This window comes from Schistocerca gregaria, chromosome 2 (assembly GCF_023897955.1).
Source record: "Schistocerca gregaria isolate iqSchGreg1 chromosome 2, iqSchGreg1.2, whole genome shotgun sequence".
NCBI classification, from domain to species: domain Eukaryota; kingdom Metazoa; phylum Arthropoda; class Insecta; order Orthoptera; family Acrididae; genus Schistocerca; species Schistocerca gregaria.
The window spans coordinates 176,734,341-176,745,877 of NC_064921.1; positions in this window are offsets into that span (position 1 = coordinate 176,734,341).

An 11,537-nucleotide genomic window follows, 5' to 3' on the forward strand; every position below is an offset into this window, starting at 1 on the left:
GTACCGTGCACTATTCAGTGTCCCCTCGACGATGACCAGAGGTGTACGGCCAGTATAGGAGATCGCTCCCCACACCATGATGCCGGGTGTTGGCCCTGTGTGCCCCGGTCGTATGCAGTCCTGGTTGTGGCGCTCACCTGCACGGCGCCAAACACGCATACGACCATCATTGGCACCAAGGCAGAAGCGACTCTCATCGCTGAAGACGACACGTCTCCATTCGTCCCTCCATTCACGCCTGTCGCGACACCACTGGAGGCGGGCTGCACGATGTTGGGGCGTGAGCGGAAGACGGCCTAACGGTGTGCGGTACCGTAGCCCAGCTTCATGGAGACGGTTGCGAATGGTCCTCGCCGATACCCCAGGAACATCAGTGTCCCTAATTTGCTGGGAAGTGGTGGTGCGGTCCCCTACGGCACTGCGTAGGATCCTACGGTCTTGGCGTGCATCCGTGCGTCGCTGCGGTCCGGTCCCAGGTCGACGGGCACGTGCACCTTCCGCCGACCACTGGCGACAACATCGATGTACTGTGGAGACCTTACGCCCCACGTGTTGAGCAATTCGGCGGTACGTCCAACCGGTCTCCCGCATGCCCACTATACGCCCTCGCTCAAAGTCCGTCAACTGCACATACGGTTCACGTCCACGCTGTCGCGGCATGCTACCAGTGTTAAAGACTGCGATGGAGCTCCGTATGCCACGGCAAACTGGCTGACACTGACGGCGGCGGTGCACAAATGCTGCGCAGCTAGCGCCATTCGACGGCCAACACCGCGGTTCCTGGTGTGTCCGCTGTGCCGTGCGTGTGATCATTGCTTGTACAGCCCTCTCGCAGTGTCCGGAGCAAGTATGGTGGGTCTGACACACCGGTGTCAATGTGTTCTTTTTTCCATTTCCAGGAGTGTATTTAATTTTACGAAATCTGATTGCGAATTACACTGGCGTAGGGCCTACTGAAGAAATTCGAAGCTGACACGATCGCGGAAATAAAAAAAGCAAGCCAGTTATTCCCGAAACAGAATATATCGTCCAATTTCAAGATATTCTATTCATCGTCTGTTTAACTCTACAGTAGAGTTAAAGCAGCTTCTGTGGTCTTTTTACAAATACGTAGACATAATATGTTTGTACAATTTCGTTTTTTGTACTCACATTGTTTCTGCCTCTTTTATATATTCTGCAAACCACTGGCTTTGCCTTCGTTCTATTCTAACTCTTCTCAGTTTTTTGCCTGTTTTCAAGATACTTCTTTACCCTTTGAACTGACATTACTTTCCCTTTGCAGTGAAACGTCTTCGTAAAAAATTTAATGAAATACTGTGCTGATAAACCTCTTACATTATTTGATTTTCAAACAGCTGAGCAGAACTGAACGTACTCAGACATTTCGCTCTTTACCTATTGTGATCGACACTAAACTGACTCACAATATTTTTAGCGCAACGCAATCTGACTTTCAATAATCCCTACAAAAGAATGGCACTCACTAACATTAACCTATGTCTCTCACAAATCACTTACCTCACCAAAAATCTTCGTTACTCGAACTACTGCAATACAGCGAGCGCCACTACTGCCAGCTAAATAAAAGATTCAAACTACTGAAGCACTAACTACTGATAGGCATAGTTAGCAAATGAAAGATTTTGATAGAGAACAAGCAATGTATTTACCTTAATAGTGTTCAAAAGTCATAATATCTATATCAGTCCATGATATCCAATATTAAAAATTTACTCTTTCTGATGGACACACGTCCCGTTCATCCGCTCTCAAAACTCCGCCATCTATCTCCCCACAGACACCACTGCTGGCAGCTCACCTCCAACTGCGCAACGCTACGCGCTGTTAACAGCCAACTGCCCAACAGTACAACAGCATATACTCCAACAATGCAAACCAACTACAGCCTTCACACTGCACAGTCATTGATTTTCATATAGAGTGCTACGTGGCGTATGCGTGTTTGGCGCCGTGCAGGTGAGCGCCACAATCAGGACTGAAAGCCTGAACAGTCTACTTACATGAAAGCCTGAACAGTCTACTTACAGCAGCTCTTCTCAACAGAAACTGAGCTGCAATTACATCGGGTTCCGCAGTCAACACAGTGTTTATGTTTATGCATCTGTTTCTCGGTGTAGGATGAGACCATTGTCAACTTGCCAATGACTTTTTTTTAAAATTTTTGTATTCCTGTGTGTGTGTGTGCGTGTATGTGTGTGTGTGTGTGTGTGTGTGTGTGTGTGTGTGTGTGTGCGCGCGCGCGTTCGTATGCGCGTGCGTGGTTGCGTGCGCGTACGTGTGTGAGTGAGGGGGGGGGGGGGGGGGGGGGGTAGAGGGCGAGAGATACTTGATGAGAGAAAGAGAGAAGTATAGGGTAAATCATTCACGTTTTACAAACACGTACGCCAGCACCACCATAAAATTACCACCAGAGACGCCGATACGGAAGCCTCAGTGGTAGACAATAACAAGAATCACCTTCTCACCGCCGCGCGGGGTAGCCGTATGGTGTAGGTGGCCTTGTCACGGTCCGTGCGGCTCCCCCCCATCGGAGGTTCTAGTTCTCTCTTGGGAATGGTTGTGTGTGTTGTCCATAGAGTAAGTTAGTTTAAGTTTGATTCAGTAGTGTGTAAGACTAGGGACCGATGACCTCAGCAGTTTGGTCCCACAGAACTTACCACAAGTTTCCAAATTTTGCCACCTTCTCACCCTATGAACAAAAACTACCACTTTCCGAAAAGCACAACAGTAAAAAAGGAGCTCAAAAATGATCAGACCAACCAGAAAACCACACACTTTTTAAACTAGCAGACCACTTACTGTAACATTAACTATGAGCATATAGCCACACCACTACTCATGGGAGCTACTCACAACCACCTCACACTGCTCACTTCCTTCTCAGCCACTACCATCTTCTCCCAGTTAATCTGCCTATAATCTCTGGCCCACCATCACCCATTTCTCCAAAAACCCAAACCATTACGCTCTATCCCCTCTCAACTCACGCAACTGCTGAGCATACAAAACAACCTCACTAATTAACACTGACTTACATCTACATTTACACTAATATTCAGACACATACACAGTTTCTACCTCCACATCAGTCTAATACATGAAAAATTAAAAAGTTTGGTCACAGATCGGCAACGGTCACAACCCTCACAACCTACAAGGAAAACAAATGAGGAAACGTAAACATAGTGCTGAGTCCGAAACACGTCTAACTGCAGTTCTATTCCTCTTGAGAAATTCTACAAAGTGAGGTGAAGTGGAAGTAACGCCTATGTAGCGTAGGAAAAACTGATTTCAGGGAAGGCAACAAATTGTCCAGAGTGAGATTACAACGAAGTTTCGTTCGCCCTCATCCTCTGCTAACAACGAAGGGAAAAACAGAGGTTTGCAGTATCTGTAAACAGGCAGATACACAGTAAGTAAACTGCAGGCCAACTTCATAAAGAAGTACTGTTTTTAATCCAAAAAGACTAAAATAACAAATAAATTATATATCCCTTTTTGTAGAATGGCAACAGAACATGCTTTGCAAATAAAACCGAAATGTGTATGGTACAAAATGCATACGTGATTGTGGATGTTTACTGTGTTTTCAAGTTACAGAAACCAATTTGACACAAATATAATTTCTCTTTTACATACTGATATCTTGAAGTAATAAAATACTACGCTATGAATATTAGTTTACAAATATTTGACACCAAATGAATATAAAACATGTATTTGTATTTTTATTTCAATATTATCTATCCTCAATAGATGTTTCATTATAACAGTAAGTTAATAACATTACGAATATTTGCGATATTGTAAAATCTTAAGCAACAGCTATTACTCCTCAAAGGATCTGAAACTCTCGATAAACACTTACTAAGTTAGCGTTGAATTAAAATGTTATAAAGGAAGTTGCATAAACGACGTTTTGAGTCATAAATAAACTGGAAGCTTGGAGTATAATTATCATTTTCGTCATACTCGTTTAGATTCGTTTTGTTGTTGAAAGGGTTAACATCATATGAAGTTCTTTGAAGATCGCAGTTTTGAGAAAGACAATGAAAGTGTTCTCAAGTAATTATATTCGATCTGTTTTCTTGGATATGGAATTGAGATTGTGGATTAGTTTACGGACAATGACAATAAAATTACATATTTTGAAAACAAAAAGTATCAATTCAAGCCAGCAGTAATAACGATCCAGGACTTCACCGTTTGGAATTAATACGATGCAGATACTTAGACGAACTGACGGTCAAGTGTTTTGGATTGCCCTTGGGCTTGGGACCATTTGTTCACTCAACGTCCTCTTGAAGTTAAGTAAAACTTTCAAAATACTGTACGATGTCACCATCCTTAAATAAGTAAATACATTGGTTGTTTAGTGGTCGTTTTACAATGTCGTCGTGAAGAAAAAGAACTCTTTTTCTACTTGCTACATTAAGGGAGGCGCATTACAACTGTCAGCTATGTTCCACTGGCACTGTTTGTGGGGCGGCTCTCCACAATGAATAAATATTTTTGAAAACGGAAAGATAGCACTTCTGGATAAATGCCTAGAGAATATACCGTTAAAATGCGAAGAATTTGCTGTCGTTATTTAGTATTTAAATTTCGCCTCACACCGGTTTTTAAGTGCATATTTTACGTGTGCATGAAGGTAAATTTGAACGTCTATATCTTGGAAACAGGTAAAGATATCGGTAAAATTTTCAAGGTTGAGATCGGGAACTTTGGAATATGTCTTAAAAATTTCAGCCGTTTGCTATGTGTAGCAGTATTGTAGTCCGCAGCCAGTTTTGCGAACCCAAAAACCAGGTGTTTGGAGTGTTTCTCGATAAAGAATAGAGATTTTTGAAAACGGGAAGATGGTACTTCTAGGTAAATGCTTAGAGAATATACCGCTAAAATTTGAGCAATTTGCTGCGGTTTGTTATTCAGGTATCCGTTGCTGGCGGCGAAAACATGGTGAAAAACCCTTTTTTTGTATTCTAAGGGAGCGTCCATGAACCAAATGGTGCCTTCATAAGCGCCTTAAGGTGTACAGTTGACCACATAATACTAAAAGAACCAACAGATTTGCTCCATTTGCCTGATGGATGAAGTGTGTAATATTCAATATTTGATTCTGAACTGTAGAATGTTTACAATAAGAAGATCCTTTGTTGTGTATACAAAAAGTCACTAGCCTAAGGGCTATCCAAAAGACTCGACCGTACCTTTCTATCACCAATAGAACCCGAAGTATGAAACCCAGAAAAATGCCGTTTTTATGCGTTTTGGAACATATTGGTGGTGAATACTGTCCATGCGTGCCGGTTTAGTGACTGTCAAGTGAAAATACAATGCGAACAATTTATCTGATCATGTTCTCTGAATATAAAATGTTGTTCCTTCCAAGAAATCGGGGAGACTATTTGTGGGCATTGTTGTCAGGCGAGATGTTTTCTTTGTAGTCTTCAGTCCTGCTCAGAATAGACACGCTACTGAGATCTTCTTTCTGGTGTTTCACAGACCTGTTCTCCCACACAGATATCGTCTACAAAGTCAAGTTACGAATGTACGTTCTCCAGCTAAAAAGAAATTTATGTTGATTTAACGAGGGTGAGCTGGCCCATGATGATAAGGTATGTGACAGCAAAGGTCAGCGCATTGACCAGTAGCGAGCGGTCGATGGTGAAGAACCCAGCAGCGCTGAAGCAAAGTGGCCGACTGTAAGTGGTCCACCGCAGAAAGGCCCTCAGGTCGGGGGAGTGTCGATCACACGACACTGACGCCCGCAGCAGGATCGCGCCGGTGGCTGCGTCTGCATCTCCGACCGCCGCACACGCCAGCGTCATCGTGCACAGCTTGATACACATGTAGGCGAGCAACAGGACCGGGAAGAACACTGACGAACACATGTCAAATTGGGAAAACAACTTCGGTGACAGTACCGCACCCACGAGCACTGCGTAAGCACTGATGGTGGAGAGGCATACGGAATACACTACGACGGTAACCATTGGCAGACCAGAGTGGTTCTGGAGGAACTCGGCAGCGCGCCGTAGAGCCATGTGTGCTACCAGCAGCTGGCGAAGTCTGCCGTACTCTGGAGGCGGCTGAGACACCCGTGCTGGTGGCGTTGCGGCGGCCACAGGGAGTAGCTCCAGAAGAGTAGAGTTGAGCGTAATGAACCTGATCCAGATTTCCAGCACCATAGCGACGAAGTGTAGCGTTATCAGTGAGTCAAAGCACGCATAAAAGGCGTGCAAGAAGAAAGAGGCAAGTCCGACACAGTTTGGAGCTTCATTGAGGAGCACTCCAATTGCAGCTGCGCAGTTGACAGCCAGGAGCAAGCCTCCCATTATCTTCCCTCTTAGCTTGTTCTTTGCTGGCAGATGAATATCCGCAACACTCAGTTCTTTGGAGAAACGCCGAAGGTTGTCCAAGCCCGTCGCTGTGCAAAGTCCCAAAGTCAAGAGAAAACTGACCGTTCCTATGACGCCAGCAACAATAAATACGAACGTGAGGAGACTGGTGCCTTTTCCCAGCTGACCGTCAAATAGATACTGCTTTATTGTAAACAGAAACACCAGGAACCAGAAACAGGAAGGTGTCATCAGTTTCTTACACAGATTCTTCTTTCGATTTTTGCAGTAAATCGTTGGAAGAGGTGCCAGGCCACACGCCTGCCACAATCTGTATAATGGTGTGAAGGTCACACGAAACTCCATAACGTAGAAGTAAGGCAACGTCTTCACTAAGTGTTTCTAGTTAATTTACTACTTGCTGCTGCTGGGAAGGCTTTACGTAACGTGTGTGAAGATCACACGTGGTAACTTTCACGAGCAAACAGGTATTAATATCCATTTGAACGCGCATGCGTCAGCCGTTTGCTGATGGGATGTAAACATGAATGTACGTTTTCGTGCTATGCTGTGACAGTTCCTAGTGATCACTCTCTCGCTTGCTGATGGCGTGCAGAGACAACGTGAATTTCAAATAAACCGCTCTCACGCACAATCCGACGCTACGTTTATCGTACTAAGTCGTTGTTTGAGCATGATTAACTCTCCTCTGTAGTGATAATAATTGTTTCAGCAAATAAGCTGCAAGCTGCGGCTGAAGCATTCTCCACTAATTTTGGTTAAGTAGTTGACTTTATGCTCCGTGAATCATTTGTATGAATAAACGTAATGATGTGCAATGAGTCGTTTTACGTTTATAATAGGCATTCAGATGCAAATATCGCATCGTGCTGACAATTTCAAGTTTTTTAGTTTTTTTGACTGTAATGGAATATTTACAGCACACTGAAGAGGGAATAACTATAGTGCGAAACAGCAGCCAAAATGACTAGTTCCTCAAACGAAAGTCTAAACGGTGATTGTGGGTGAGCGCAACATGTTATTTTTATAGCAACTTTTCATTGGTAAAAATTTTCTTTTCTTAAAAAAGAGTTACCAAAGAACGTTATTCCACGTTATTATTGAATGAAAATACCCAAAATATGTTAATTTACTGATTTGTATCTTCAAGATCTTCTGTGATTCGGAGCGCAAAAGTGTCCGAACCTTATTTTAGGAGGTCAAAAATCTATTCCTTTAAGTTTAAATTCTCATCGAAATGGACATCTAAACATTCTGACGTTTCTGGCTCAGTTAATATGTCCTAACCATGCGTTACATTTATCATTGGCGTAGTACCTCTACATGTGCGGAACTGAAAATGTTGCGTCTATTTTATACAAAGAGTGACGCCACTTGCAAATGCCACTTAATTATACTTTTAAGCCGTGCGGGGTAGCCGTGCGGTCTGTGGCGCCTTGCAATGGTTCGCGCGGCTCCCACCGTCGAAGGTTCGAGTCCTCCCTCGGGCATGGGTGTGTGTGCTGTTCTTAGTGTAAGTTAGTTTAAGCTAGATTAGGTAGTGTGTAAGACTAGAGACCGGTGATTTCAGCATTTTGGTCCCACCGAACTTGCCACAAATTTCCAATTTATACCTTTAATAATATTATTTACCCTTTTTCCTGTTGCTGTGTGCATCTTTAGATTGGTTACATACTACTGTCACTTACGAAAAGATGTAATTCTACTTGTTGTATGTTAGAGACGAAAGTCGTTTGCATATATGAGATACAATAGTGGTCTCAAATGGTTCAAATGGCTCTGAGCACTATGGGACTTAACTTCTGAGATCATCAGTCCCCTAGAACTTATAACTACTTAAACCTAACTAACCTAAGGACATCACACATATCCATGCCCGAAGCAGGATTCAAACCTGCGACCGTAACGCTCGCGTGGTTCCAGACTGTAGCGCCTAGAACGGCTCGGCCACCCCGGCCGGCAGTGGTTTCAAGATCACAGGCCTAAGTGATTTCTCCCCAGTGAGAAGAACCTCCCCTGCTTACATTGGATAAATAATTAACTACAACTTTCTCCACTCTTTTGGTCAGATACGACATTATCCACTGGTTGACCATGTTATCACTCGATTTATTTATTCTTTCTGCATTTACAAAGCAATAATAAGAAAGAGACTACAGAATAAAATAAGACAATTTAGAATTACACAATGCTATATTTTCCATAATAAGACTTATTTTTTAAAGTGAATCAATGGCATTGCAGTGAGTTTAAGTCTGTCCTCAAGTTCACCACTAAAGCCATGCACCAAGCATTCGATCAGATGGTCCATCGATTGGTTAATTCCACTCCGGCACTGAGGGCCGTTCGGGAGGCCCCATGTTGTCAGTATCTTCCTACAGGTTCTAACGCCTGTCCTGGCATGGTTTAGGGTAGTCCAAACTCTTCTCAAAAGGTTAAAATACTCAGCTGGTATGTCAGGATCATCAACCAGGTATCTATTCTTGACTTTGTTAGTATTCCACAATTTGTTCCATTCTTTCCCTGTAATGTAGTAAAACACCTCTTCGCCTGTTTCGCTTAGGTGTGACCTTGATTTCAAGCGGATTTTAAGTGTCAGTGCCTGATGTATAGAAAGATTTGGGTTCGACAGTGTTTTACTATATTTTCGGAATAGTAACTGTTTTCTTTTGACTTCAGTTGGTGCTGTATTAGTTAGTACGGATAGCCAATCAATAGCTGTAGGTCTAAACGTTCCCGATATTATTCTCGTTGATTTTCTTAGTTGAGTATGTAACACCATAGCTCTAATGCTGTAATGATATATTTTGCCTTTTGTTTTGTTTAGTGTTTTTCTGTAATTATTCTATGATTAATTCGGTATTGTATAAAAATGTGTTCTTTCTTCTTTGTAGAAACTTTGATGTCCTGGTTTAATCATATGTAATGTATTGTCTTTATCATTTAAATTCTTTGTCTCATTTGGAAGAGACAAAACTTACTGTATATATTTGGAATTTGGGTGAATAATTTTTTGTAGAAACGTCAATATGTGCAAATGTTCTGTTTTATTTAATATGTTTGGTTGCTCTTATGTAAAGTGCTGACCTTCAATTAGGGTTTTTAGTTATTTTGTATGTAAAAGGCGGTGTGGTTCCCCTCGGGAACGGAACTTTGTAGCGCGCGCAAATTGTGGTTAGCATGGGTAGAAAGGTGGAACCAAGAGGTAGTCGGGGATGAGTTACTGAATCATCAACAGCTCTCGAAAAGGTTGTGAATTTAGTTGGTGCCGAGAGGGCCCTTTTGTGTCGTTTCCCAAGGTGCTAATGCCTCGGATGGATGGATAAAGAGCTGGAATTATTCTGGAATTGGCATCTATCAACGCCACCAAGAAATGACAGAGTCCAGCATTTCTACCTGCAAATCTACCTAGCAACATGAACTCGCCAACACATTGCGCAGTCACTGTAATGGAACAGAAGAACTATAGTAATGTACAGTGAAGGATCAGCTCATAGGATGTTATAGTGTACTCAAATATAATGCAAATTTTAACTGAACTCTTGTACCTACCGTGATTTGTCCTCAGTCACATATCCACTTAGGGTCCCTCCCACGCTAAAGTACTTACCGAGTGTCCTTTATTGAAAACATATTACAATTAATATGGCAATAGAATGTGCTAAAGTTAATATTGTTTGTTGAAAGGCTCTTACAAATATCTCAATTTTGTGTTTCACTGCAGTAAAAGGTCAGAGCTGCTACTGTTGAGAGTTATATGTTCATGCTTGCTAGGGCTTGTTTCACTAATGTATTGAAAGTGCATTTCTTGCTCTACTACAGTGGTCAAGATTAAGCCCCCCCCCCCCATCCCATTGAAAGTAGTCCAAATGATCATAGTTACTTAATCATAGAAAGCATAAATTACTATTACTATTCCTGTCCCGTTCTGTACAATACAGGGTTCCTTTTGTATATTAAAAGTGCATATTAATGGTGTAATAGGACCCACAGTTTGTCTATTGTTCTCATGCTAGATATCGATTAATAGAAAGACCACTATCTATGAAAACATTAACTTCTTTATTCAAAAGACAGTGAGAAGTAAATTGTTAGTGAACTCCATTTAATTTTCATTCGAAGTAAAAAGGTGTTTAGTAGTGACAGACTTAATCTATGCACAGTAACTAATTTTGCTGTGAACCATATCCATACTTCATGTCAAATAGGAATATGTTTGAAAAGTAATATTGAACCTACGTCCAATTTACGGTTCTGCAGTGAATATTAATAGTAACGTTATTGAGACATTCAGTTTGACTAAGTCCTCAAGGTAATAGTGTGTTTTGTTATCTGTTATATTTATGCAAATAGTTTCTTCTGATCTGTTAGCTCCAACCTTAACTTGAACATACTGTATGCAGATGCCAGAGTTCATTGCACTCGCGGGTGGCAAAGTATAAGTTGTGTTTGTCCGGTAAAATTACTCATACCTATTTTCCTTGAACAAGAAAGTCAATCATTCTCATGCCTAATTAGACTGGCGACCGTTTTCTTTATTCTTTGAACTGTGTAGATAGGTAAAATATTGTTTATTACTGTTTAAATATTTACGTAATTCCGACTTTCACTTCCGATAAGCCACCTCCGTTAGGTACATGGCGGTCAGCATAACAAAATTCCTTTCAGAGGGGAACAATGCTCTGTTGCTTTATACCTTAATTGTTTTAACAAGCCGGCCAGAGTGGCCGAGCGGTTCTAGGCGCTACAGTCTGGAACCGCGCGACCGCTACGGTCGCAGGTTCGAATCCTGCCTTGGGCATGGATGTGTGTGACGTCCTTACGTTAGTTAGGTTTAAGTAGTTCTAAGTTCAAGGGGACTGATGACCTCAGATGTTAAGTCCCATAGTGCTCAGAGCCATTTGAACCATTTTTTGTTTTGTTTTAACAAGATAGTTTTATTTCATGACCTGCCTCCAATTTTAAGGTTAACAGCAGTAGCATACGGTAGTGTTATAAGTACCAGTTTTGATACGTGCGCACTTCTGGCTCGTACAGGTGTTCAATCCTCGTCCACGCTATATACCAACACGAAGGCTGAAACTCGTATTTGCATCGCAACCCTAAGTTGTTCCATTGTGTTTGGAATGGATGGTATTTCTAGATTTCAGT